This window comes from Thermobia domestica, chromosome 17 (genome assembly GCF_964235325.1).
Source record: "Thermobia domestica chromosome 17, izTheDome1.hap1.1, whole genome shotgun sequence".
NCBI lineage: Eukaryota > Metazoa > Arthropoda > Insecta > Zygentoma > Lepismatidae > Thermobia > Thermobia domestica.
The window spans coordinates 15,651,275-15,664,671 of record NC_137470.1 but is presented as its reverse complement, the minus strand read 5'-3'; the positions used below and the strand labels follow the sequence as shown (position 1 = coordinate 15,664,671).

General features: G+C 36.8%; 1 protein-coding gene across 1 annotated transcript in view; it reads right to left on the bottom strand.

Moving 5' to 3' along the window:
- The window catches only part of LOC145673940 (otoferlin-like), a 479,417-nt gene that overhangs the window by 133,212 nt on the left and 332,808 nt on the right, over positions 1–13,397 (bottom strand). The gene's annotated exons all lie outside the window — the stretch shown is intronic.

Here is a 13,397-nt window from a genome sequence, read left to right as displayed (position 1 = left end):
CTACGGTACCGAACTGAACTTTTTAAATAGGAGTAGAGATTGAGTAGCCTTTACCTACGCTGCAAAAGTTTTAGGTTCAATCCCATGCCGTGCGAGTTTGCTGTGAATAAGCATCGTGTCCGCAACTTTCCTCTGCGACCCTCTTTTTCCTTCCATTTCATTATCAGTTAATGATGCCTTTTTTCTTACGATTGATTATCGTAAAATCAATTCAATTGCAAGTTTGTGTAGTGTCTTATGTATCAACATATATACCTATGAAAAATCAATTTGAAATTTTACAGACTAGTGAGCATTCAAGAGACATTCTTGAAACTTCATAAGCTAGTGTGCACATTCATACAATGCATTCGTGATATCTTATAGGCTAGCGTGCACACATAAGACGTTCGTGAAACCTTGTACATCCGTGGGTACTTGTGAGAAATCGTCCTAAAATCTTGTGAGGTAACGTGCAACAAAGGACAAATCTATCTAAAATCTTGCAAGGCAATCTGTGCCCACGAGAAATTTGCCTAAAATTGTATAAGAACGTGCAAAGATTGTACCCTTTTCGTTATTTTTTCTGTAGATGCCCAGTGCGTGAAAAGAGATGTCAGTGACAAGGATTTTCACTAGATACTCCAAGTTTTGGTTGAAATACTCGTTGTTCTCAGGACTATACTTTTTCAAGATGGCGACCCGCAATAACAGAATGCATTTTATGTTATGGAATACGCAAAGACGACGTCCGTTATAACAGATAAATGCAACTTTCGGCGACCGTTTGGGGTCGATCCATGTGACAAGAACTTCCATTAAGCGTTGGTATACATAATACCTTCAGCGAATCATTGAACATGTTAGTGATTCTTCAAAATTGAATGTCTTTGCTGCCCTGTACAGAACGAAGCTTTATGGGACATCTTTGTTTGCAGAAAGAATTGTAACGGGACACTCGTATCTTGACATGCTCCAGATGTGGCTGATACTACAACTTTAAGAGGACTCCCGAATTTCATTTTCCAATAGGATGAAGCTCCAACCCACTTCCATAACGATGTAAGAGGGTATTTGAATGAATCCCCCACAGCGTTGGATAGGTCGCACTGGTCCTGATGAAGCTTTGTTTGAGATGTCCCCCGAGGTCTCCAGACATGACATCATGCGACCTATTTTTTGGAGGGATTTGTCTTTGTCCCATCATTGCTTCGAGATCTAACGAAGCTGCGAGAGCGAATCACAGAAGTCTTTGCTGCTGTTACAAGAGACATGTAGATTCGAGTGTAGGAGGAAATGAACAATTGACTAGATATCTGCCGTGCCACGAAGGGCGCCTATACTGAATTTTTATAAGGTAGGTAAGAAAACTTTGATATATTTCCTTGCTTTTGGTATATAAAGGATTCTAATATCACATTAGGAGACCCGAGAATAACTTTTGAAAAGGGTACATCCTTTTACGGACATCCTGTGTTATATGCAAACATACATCCAGAAGAAATCTGCCTGAGACATTCCTGACATTTTATAAGCCAATGTCTTCTGAGAAACCGGTGCATACGTATAAAAGATTTGTCTAAAATTTTACACATTAATGTGCATCCAGGACTATCCATCTAGAATCTTGTAGGACAATGTTTATTCAAGACATGCAAGTAAATGCTTAATATTATCGATTAGCATGGAAAGACTAAAAGAATTATAAGGCATTTGTTTAATATCGTTATTTTTTGTTTTCATTGTTACGCTAACAATACACACTTGCAAGCTTTTTGTGGTATCGACACAAATAAAACGTAGTTATCGATATATGACAAATTGTTGTAGCAAAAACACAATGAGCATAGCATAAGTGAAACACTCAGTAACGCACTTGAAAAATATAACTTTCCTACATATATGATTCATTCTAGCATTAAATTTCAACTTTGTAATCTTACAAAGCTTATCGTGTGTTCTGTACGTACTGCTGCGCTACTAAATTTGCTGCTGGAAAAGAAATTGTTATTATAACAAAGTTAAATACTAAACACTTTACAAAATACATAGAAAAACAGACAATCGGACCTACACGAAAAATACGCAACAGTAAACAACCTACCAAGGATTAACAAAATTACTACAAATAGAAAACACTTTACACAGTATGTTTCATATAAACAGTAACGTAATAAGTTGAAGATCACACTTATGAAAACTAATACTGGAAGAATATTACCTTTGAAGGAAGAATGAATGTATGATAGCTATCTTACAAGTATTAGGTTTATAGTTTAGAAGTTACTTTATGAGAAATCAAACATGAGTTGGCAACTTTCCTTTTGGATTCCAGTGAAATTTTATGGATTCGCTTTTTTTCCGCACAAATGACTTACATTAGATTTGCATCATAATATTTAGTTATTTCATACAAAGCTAAGAAAATTAATGGATATCTTTCTAGTTTCCTCATATAAAGGCAAGAAGAATTAAATAATATGTCAATTGGACTAATTCGAACATGAGAATTCCATTCTGATGTTAATTGATTTCCTCTATATTTGATTTATTATTAGCTCTCATGTTAATTGATTTCCTCTATATTTGATTTATTAGTAGCTCTGATGTTAATTGATTTCCTCTGTTTGATTTATTATTAGCTCTGATGTTAATTGATTTCCTCTATATTTGATTTTGTTATTAGCTCTGACGTTAATTGGTTTCCTCTATACTGGATTTTGTTATTAGCTCTCATGCTAATTGATTTCCTCTATATTTGATTTTGTTATTAGCTCTGATGTCAATTTGTACTTTTTTTGTGGGGAATTAGCCTATTATCTAAGAAATAAATGCCCCTATATTTGGTAGCCGGGTACAGACACGGACAAGCTCAGCTTAACTTGTATCTGGTACTTTATTTCTCGGTAACTACTGGCCGGATCTGTCCGAAATTTGGTGAGGAAGTAGCTCATTGTCTAAGGAATAAAAATCACCATATTTTGTGGTATAGCTCGGTCAGGGAATAGCTCTGCTTGGCCACAGCTTTGTACGCTGGGAGCTTGAGAGTTTAGTTCACCGGCTGTCCAAACCACTTGCATGATTTTCGTAATAGTTAATTACTCGTATACTTCTACCAACACTGTTGTAGCTGTGGTACGACGTTCGTAGTGTGTCCAATTCATCCTCAGGCTCTAATTACATGCTCTAACTTATTATTTGCTACGATTTGTCGATGTTCTCATTGTTTTGAATTTTCACTGTAATGTTTTTCATCCGCCCCACCCCCCACCACACACACACCTGGAGTAAAACTATAAGCTCCTACACCTACACTATACCTATACCTATACCTACACTAGGAGCTAATAAAATCAATTATAGAGGAAATCAATTAGCATCAGAGCTAATAATAAAATCAAATACAGAGGAAATCAATTCACATTAGAGGTAATGACAAATTAAATATAGAAGAAATCAATGCCTTTGCCTTTTAGTATCAAAGAATTTCTTTGTATAACACACTTATTACTTAAAATCAGAAGTGTTAACGTATAAAATAGAAAGTTATTTTTATTATATTTTAAAGAGTTACACAATATAAGGGAAGTAAGAAGGAAATTCTACGCAGAAATAATGTGTGTTAAATTTCTTCTTCATCTTGAATGTTCAACGAAGACAAAATTTGATAAGAAACTTTTCCTAGCTGCCCAAACGTATTAATTGAATATTTTAACATTCTAATTTAATAGTTATTACTAACCATACGCGTCCGTACAAACTTATTAGATACACCTCCATTTAGTAATCTATATGCAGATATATCAAAGTGCAAGGGTACGATTTAACGAAACAAACTAGATACACTTTTTGAGAAACTGTCATTTGCGAAGAGCGACACTTGCCCCCCAAAAATCTCACTGAATTCCAAAATGATCTGGATTAAGTCCTGCTTGGTCTAGAATGGTATAACTGATGTTCACCGTAACCATCTGGAAGTGTACAATACGAAATGAAGGAAAATAACGTTACTTACTTGAAGAAAATGGAAGCTACAACAGAAAATATGAACAGAACGCTTTCAACAGGAGGACATTATCAAGTAGTACGGATTTATTGGCTTGAAAATTAAAATTAAAAATAAAAACACAGCCAAAAAAAGTTCTATGCACATGATCCCAGCTTATGGATTTGATGTTTCATGTTACACAGAATCCAAATTTCCAAACCCCAGGAAGGTCGATTGTGTCAATTTTTTTGCCATGGGCGAAAACCTTGAGCGGTTTACGATAGGGAAGATATATATATAATACAGCTATATAAAAAGGCAAAAGTTCTGTTAAGCGGACCCCATGGTATGGATTCAGTGTATTTTGTTACACTGAATTCAAATTTCCAAACCACAGGAAGATCAATCGTGTCAATTTTTTTGTTATGAGCGAGAAACTTGAGTGATTTGGGATAGGGAAGACACGTGTTTCGCCCATGAAACAAAATTGACACGCTCATTCGTCCCACGGTTTCAAAATTTGGAATCCGTGTAACAAAGTACATCGAATCCATAAACTGGGGTCCACTGAACAGAAATTTTTGTATGGTTGTGTTACATGTATCCTTCCTATCCAAAGTTTTTTCGCCCATAAAAAGGAATTGACACGGTCAGTCATCCTGGGCTTTTGAAATTTGGTTTCTGTGTAACAAAATACATCGAATCAATACTCTGGAGTCCGCTGCACTTTTATATATATATATATCAAGCCGTATTACGTGTATTTTTCCTATCCAAATTCGCTCAAGTTTTTCGCCCATAACAAAAAATTGACACGATCGATCTTCCTGGGGTTTGAAAATTTGGATTCTGTGTAAAAAAAAATACATTAAATCATACTCTGGGGTTTCCAAATTTGGTTTCTCTGTAAGAAAATACATCGAATCCATACTCTGGAGTTTTGAAATTTGGATTCTGTGTAAAAAAAAATACATTAAATCATACTCTGGGGTTTCGAAATTTAAATTCTGTGTAACAAAATACATCGAATCCATACTCTGGAGTTTCGAAATTTGGGTTCTGTGTAATAAAATACATCGAATCCATAATCTTGCGTTTCGAAATTTGGGTTCCGTGTAATAAAATACATCGAATCCATACTCTGGGTTCTGCTACACAGAATTTTTGTATTTTGCGTATATTTATTATGTGTATCTTCTTTATCCGTAATCACCCAAGTTTTTAGCCCATAACAAAAATGGGCACGATCGATCTTCCTGGTGTTTCAAAATTTGGATTCTGTGTAAATAAATTCATAGAATGCATACTCTGGGGTTTCAAAATTTTGGCTCTGTGTAACAAAATTCATAGAATGCATAGTCTGGGGTTTCAAAATTTTTGCTCTGTGTAAAAAATTCAATGATTTCATACTCTGGGGTTTCCAAATTTGGATTCTGTGTAACAAAATACACCGAATCCATATTCTGGGGTCTGCTTAACAGAAGTTTTGCTTTTTTGTATAGCTGTGTTATGTATATTTTCCCTATCTAAATTCGCTCAAGTTTTTCGCCATAACAAAAAATTGACACGATCGATCTTCCTGGGGTTTGAAAATTTGGATTCTGTTTAAAAAAAATACATTAAATCATACTCTGGGGTTTCCAAATTTGGTTTCTCTGTAAGAAAATACATCGAATCCATACTCTGGGGTTACAAAATTTGGATTCTGTGTAATAAAATACATCGAATCCATAATCTTGCGTTTCGAAATTTGGGTTCCGTGTAATAAAATACATCGAATCCATACTCTGGGTTCTGCTACACAGAATTTTTGTATTTTGCGTATATTTATTATGTGTATCTTCATTATCCGTAATCACCCAAGTTTTTAGCCCATAACAAAAATGGGCACGATCGATCTTCCTGGTGTTTCAATATTTGGATTCTGTTTAATAAAATACATTAAATCATATTCTGGGGTTTCAAAATTTGGATTCTGTGTAAATAAATTCATAGAATGCATACTCTGGGGTTTCAAAATTTTGGCTCTGTGTAACAAAATTCATAGAATGCATAGTCTGGGGTTTCAAAATTTTTGCTCTGTGTAAAAAATTCAATGATTTCATACTCTGGGGTTTCCAAATTTGGATTCTGTTTAACAAAATACACCGAATCCATATTCTGGGGTCTGCTTAACAGAAGTTTTGCTTTTTTGTATAGCTGTGTTATGTATATCTTCCCTATCTAAAGTCGCTCAAGTTTTTCGCCCAAAGCAAAAAGTTGACAAAATCGATCTTCCTGGGGTTTGGAAATTTGGATTCTGTGTAACAAAATACATCGAATACATATTCTGGGGTTCGGTGTACAGAAGTTTTATTTTTTGTGTGTGACTGTGCAATCATGCCTATATACTTCTACTCCTCTTTAATTTCAATACTAAGTATTTTCTAATTTTTATCATAATTATATATAAGACTCCATACATTGACATTCGATCTCATTAAAAAAAAAGAACCTGATAAGTAAAAGAAACTAATCCAAAATTAACTCAGTTTGACAACCGTTCTTCTTTCTCGTAGTCTAATCAAGCAAAATGATTCATCTGGTCAAGCACAAGCTACTAGCGTTCTGTTTTTTTGACACATGTGACCACTACAGCAAGATGCATACTGTGTTCAAGTGTTCAATACCGTACAAGTGTCAATGGTAGAAGCAAAAGGCAGTTGTCTAGGTTTTATGAAGCTGTGAGAAAATAACTTACGACTACTTACAGACCAGTTCTTTTCCTTTATAAACCATTAAAAAGAATTAAGAAAAGAACATATATCAACAAGGAAACATTTATGCTTATATCTAGGTTACTATTCCATGATTATAAATACAGAAATTATCTCAAGGTCCTTTGTATAACTTAATTAAATATCTTATTATAAGAATTTGGAGGAGGAAAACTAATAGCTGAAATCAACCTTTGCCATACAGCAATTTAAAACACAACAAATCGATATATTATTGGCAGAAATTTATGTAATTCTCATTCTCTTTTACCTTCTGGTCGTTTTCTCGTAAGGTCAGGCAGAGATCTAAGATTCGTGACTAAAATTTGGTAACTCTCGGTCAATTTGTCTGGTTCCCAAGCCGGTTCCGGTAAACGCCCCACCTGGTTTGAAATTTGAAAAAAAAAACCGCTTCGTCTTGATCTGGGGCCTGGGCCAAGGTACCCCTGACCAAAATTTGGTAACTCTCGGTCCACTCGTCTGGTCCCCAGGCTTCACACGGACAGACAAACTCACAAATAAACTCTTTATTTTATTTATATTAGATTTCATATTGTGTATTGCCTTCCAAAGTTTATTCTTACTTTGGTTACCTTGTACACTCCCTGAGATATTTCAAAGATAAATTTAATAGCATGAAAAGCACGAATATATATACAGGGTGTATCAAAAAGACTTTATAACTTTGAAAACTCATATTGATTTATTTATTTAGCTTACAGACATGGTTTTGGTGTCATTTTCTAGTAAAATACATCAAGTTTTTACTTTATACCTAAAGAGGTTCAATATGCCTTCCATTGGTGATGCGCAGCACATCCCATCTGAAGTCTCACTTGCTCTACAATGTCTTCAGACGTACGGGGACGACCTGAATATTTGTTGTGTTTTACCGAACATCTAGTTTCAATAAAACACTTATGCCTGAGAGATTCAATATGGCTCCCATTGGGGATGCGCTGCAAATCCCATCTGAAGTCTCACTTGCTCCACAATGTCTTCAGACGTACGGGGACGACCTGAATATTTGTTGTGTTTTACCGAACATCAAGTTTCAATAAAACACTTATGCCTGAGAGATTCAATATGGCTTCCATTGGTGATGCGCTGCACATCCCATCCGAAGTCTCACTTGCTCCACAATGTCTTCAGACGTACGGGGACGACCTGAATATTTGTTGTGTTTTACCGAACATCTAGTTTCAATAAAACACTTATGCCTGTGAGATTCAATATGGCTTCCATTAGTGATGCGCTGCACATCCCATCCGAAGTCTCACTTGCTCCACAATGTCTTCAGACGTACGGGGACGACCTGAATATTTGTTGTGTTTTACCGAACATCAAGTTTCAATAAAACACTTATGCCTGTGAGATTCAATATGGCTTCCATTGATGATGCGCTGCACATCCCATCTGAAGTCTCACTTGCTCCACAATGTCTTCAGACGTACGGGGACGACCTGAATATTTGTTGTGTTTTACCGAACATCTAGTTTCAATAAAACACTTATGCCTGTGAGATTCAATATGGCTTCCATTAGTGATGCGCTGCACATCCCATCTGAAGTCTCACTTGCTCCACAATGTCTTCAGACGTACGGGGAAGACCTGAATATTTGTTGTGTTTTACCGAACATCAAGTTTCAATAAAACACTTATGCCTGTGAGATTCAATATGGCTTCCATTGGTGATGCGCTGCACATCCCATCTGAAGTCTCACTTGCTCCACAATGTCTTCAGACGTACGGGGACGACCTGAATATTTGTTGTGTTTTACCGAACATCTAGTTTCAATAAAACACTTATGCCTGTGAGATTCAATATGGCTTCCATTGGTGATGCGCTGCACATCCCATCTGAAGTTTCACTTGCTCCACAATGTCTTCAGACGTACGTGGACGACCTGAATAATTGTTGTGTTTTACCGAACATCTAGTTTCAATAAAACACTTATGTCTCAGAGATTCAATATGGATTCCATTGGTGATGCGCTGCACATCCCATCTGAAGTCTCACTTGCTCCAAAATGTCTTCAGACGTACGGGGACGACCTGAATATTTGTTGTGTTTTACCGAACATCTAGTTTCAATAAAACACTTATGCCTGTGAGATTCAATATGGCTCCCATTGGTGATGCGCTGCACATCCCATCTGAAGTCTCACTTGCTCCACAATGTCTTCAGATGTACGGGAACGACCTGAATATTTGTTGTGTTTTACCGAATATCCAGTTTCAATAAAACACTTATGCCGCTGATAAATAGTAGGCCTACTGGGAGGATCTTTACCATACTTTGTACGAAACTTACGTTCCACAGTTGTCGCAGACTTGGATTCTTCAAACCAAAACAAACAGTTAGCACGCTCGGGACCAGTAAAGGCAGCCATCTTTGCTGGAACTGCCGCTAGCGCTTGTGGTGGCTTGTTTTTGAACTAGTGTACTACGTGAGTCAAAACTTGATATATTTTGCTACGAAATAACACCAAAGCCATGTTTGTAAGATAAATGAATCAATCAATATGAGTTTTCAAAGGTGCAAAGTCCTTTTTGATACCCCGCATAATATTTTTTTCATGCATGTTCTCCATGAGCACGACAAAGTTAACGAAGTATATACAATTAAAATAAAATGTTACCGTATTAACAGACTCCAGACCAGAGTTAAACGTTTTTCTAAAAATTCGAACCAGGGGGGTCTCAGGGGGCGTTTACCGGGACATGTAAAAGTAGTAGAAAATGACTGATGTTAGTGTTGAATTCATAGTTTTCGCTGTCGCTGAAATCAATGGTGACACTTCCATTAGCGATGACTTGCAAATTCAGTTACAATTGTATGCGGGCCGGGAGTCAGCGAAGGGGGGGGGGGGGGGAGGTATCGAGACATGTAAAAAATAGCCCAAAATGACCGATATTAGTATCAAATCCATAGTTTTCGCGGTCGCTGAGATCAATGGTGATACTCCCACAGGCGTTGACTTCCAAATACAGCCCCCGTGCGAAGCATCGAAGACGGCTTTGATTGAGGAAATACAAACATGAAAAGATATCTGTCAGATATTCAAAAAGGAATAACTTCAGAGCGGTAGAGGTAATGATAGCATCTCACCTCTGATACCAGAGATCACTAGGAGACCAGGGTAGGTCAGAAGTAGAGCGCTCACCTCTTTGAGATGGAGTCCTGCTTTGATCCCAGCTCCCGCTAAGTAGGTTTTATGGTGGGCAACCACCGTGTGTGGGGTGCTTTTCCCTTTCATCCCACTTTCTTCATTCCACCATTATCATCTATCTCATCATCGCCGTTTCCCTGCGTAACCGTGAGACGTTAAACAAGAGAGGTCCCTGATGAAGTCTAGTGTTGCCAACGCTTAACGGGAAAAAGTGGCTAAAATCAATAGCTAGAAATGGCTAGAAAAAATCAAGATACCGCGCTGAGACAAAGCTACAGAAATTCGATTCCTATAATAACATAAAATTAAAACAAAACTCCACTAACAGAAATAAATATTATCATCATCTTGCTTCTTCTTCAGGTTGAAGCTCCCGTACTTGCACACCAATTTTTAGAGAGGTAGGTGAAGAGTGATCAAGTACTCCCAAAGAGCCTCTCTAAAAACGATTGAGGTTCTAAAACTTGGATATTTGGATAGTTCACATACTATTTCCTCAGTGATGTCTTGACCGGACTACGATCGGTCCACAGTAGTGGAACTATGGACCTTTAAAGTTAAATTTTTCAAGTTTTCTGCACCCTATAACTACTAAACTATGCAGTTACGACCACAAGTCCATATGAACTTCTCTCTTATATTGATGTGAGGAATCTATTCCCAAAATATTGTGACGAATTTTTGTAACACCCTGTATATTAAAAAAAAATGATACTGCATGTTTGTATACTGATCTGTGTTTGCATTTTAAGTGCATTCACAACATGTCATGCTCAGGTAGTGCAAGACAATCATTGAACAAGATGACAAACACAACACCTTAACACAAACATCTACATCCACACGAAGACCAACACTTACACAAATGACATAACAAACGAAAGATGGAAAGAGAAAGAGAGTCGAGCGTTTGTGCAGTGCCACACATAGAACAGTAAAACTACGGAACTAAAACAAGTATTTATACAGCAAACACAGATCAGAAGAAAACAGCAACTATCAGTATAGAAGTAGAGATCATTTTCTTAAGTCGGTACACACGTGGATGCCAACAAAAATAAATCTGCGCCACACGCTCCTATATTAACAGAATTTCTATATTATTAATTATTTTACTAAACAACTGTAAATGAAGTGTACAACCTTGTTATTAAAAAAAAAACGCCATCTACCTACCTTTTGAAGGCTCTCTACTAGACTTGTAGATAACATAAGACTCACAGTTATCACTCATATTCACAGTTTCTTTCGACACTTTTAAGCTCTTTGTGGTTCACGTCGGTTCGACCCTTCATTAGAAGTTATGAAAAAGTTGCCAAAGCGCAGAAAGCAGAGGTGAAAGAAGATATCAAATATCACAAAATATATGCTAGAAATTTGGTAACATCTAAGTACGAGAATAATTTTTATTTTGTCCTTGAGGCTTAGGAAAAATAGTATGACATACCGCAATTTTCCAGTCGTTAAATAAAGTCTCAACTATTGTAATGCATGAAACCGCCTAAACATGTGGTTCGTTAGGTCTGCTACACATTGTGGGATAAATCTAGGAAATATCTTACGAAATATCTCGTAGGAAATCCTACCCTACAAGTGAAGATCCTTCCGTTCCACATCCTCCAAAAAGGTGCCAGGTCTCTCAACGCATACTCGGCCAACAATGTTTTCCAATGCCGTCTCCCTTGTATATCTGTCGTGAAAATGAAATCTTTAAATTTTACGTCCCACGGTTATGCCGGTTAGGTTAAAGGAGACGGTGATGATGAGAAATGAATGAAATGGTGGAATGAAGAAAGGGGGAGGAAACGGGAGAACCCCGAAATGAAATGAAATCTTTAAGTTTTACGTCCCACGGTTATGCCGGTTAGGCTAAAGGAGACGGTGATGATAAGAAATGAGTGAAATGGTGGAATGAAGAAAGTGGGAGGAAACGGGAGAACCCCGAGAAAACCCACGAGCACGGTGTTTGTCCACCACAAAGTTCACTTGGCGGGGGCTGGGATCGAACCCGGGACCCTAAGCACCAGAGGTGAACGCTCTACCACTGAGCCACCGCGCTCTATATGTTTGTTGTGATAGAGCGTTGCCTTTGCATTATATAAAAATGTAAGCTCCTCATATTTACTAATAAGTGCGCAAATATCATCTTTGCTAGCAAGGAGAAAACTAATTAATTTTCACTTTCTCTCATCTGATGTCGCCTAACTCGAAATCTTGCGCATTTTTATTTTCTTTCTTTCTTTCTTTCTTTCTTTCTTTCTTCTTCTTCTTCTTTTTTTTCGAAATAGTGTGTGCTCTAAACAAGAGAAATCTCATAGGATCGTTCAGAACATAGGAAATGCATACGATCTGATGCCATACACGTTGAGATTTTAACTCTAGGAAAAATTGTAAGAGATTGCCTAGGACTTATGTCATAGTGTATAGCAGGGCTTGCCTGCCAAAAATGGTGGAATGCTTGTAACGATGCTCAAGGACCTTTCAGATAGCTACTGAAAGTAGTGAGTGGAGAGAATCATTTTGTTTTGTGTAAATTGTTTACATCCTTGATGGTATATCATGGTACCTACAAATGTACTGATAAACCCAACATCGGATACTCAAGGTTTTGATTCCTTATTTATTTTTCATGATTTTAGTTGCAAAAAATATCTGTATATTCTCAATGTACGAATTATCACGAACTCCATATACCCCACTAATTTGAGCTGGTTCAGTGAAACAACTTTTATCTCGGTGGTGACACTTTGTTCACTTGCTGCATTATCTAAATATATAAAAATCAAAGTGGCAATGTTTGTGAATTCATATCTCGATCAAATTTGTCACATAGATGAGGTTCGGGAATGGAATGGTTTTTATCATTTCACTTTGACGGTGCAAGTTAGAGAAGGGTAGGAGGGAGATATTTAAAAATAATCGAAAATGACCGATATTAATGTCGAATCCGTAGTTTTGAGGGTCACTGAGATGAACAGTGACATTTTTGATGCAGTTTAAATCAAAATTCAGCCGTGCAACTTGGGGAAGGAGGAGATTCATCAAAATGATCGAAAAGACCCATATTAGTGCCCAGTCCATAGTTGTCAGGGTTGCTGAGACGAAAAGTAATACTTCTGATGCAGTTTAAATCCAAATTCAATCCTTTATGTCGAAAATGAAACGTATTCTCCCCGTGCGAAGAACGGATATTCTGGTAGTAATTACTATAAATACGTTTTAATTTGTGAGCAATTCTTGAATAGTTTGGCAAAACTTTACAATATGATTTAATATCCTAATTATTATTAATAATAGTAGTACTAGTAGTAGTAGCTTCATTAAGTTTTAGCTTGTTTTACATTTGCTCCGTAACATATGATCACTTTTTCATAACCTATGATGAAGGGTTATAAACTGACTTAAAGTACACTGAGCTGAAGAGTTTTGAGATACAAACTACTGCATGATTCAAACAAAATATAAGTAATATGTTTTGATTAATATCTTGCAAGAAACGCC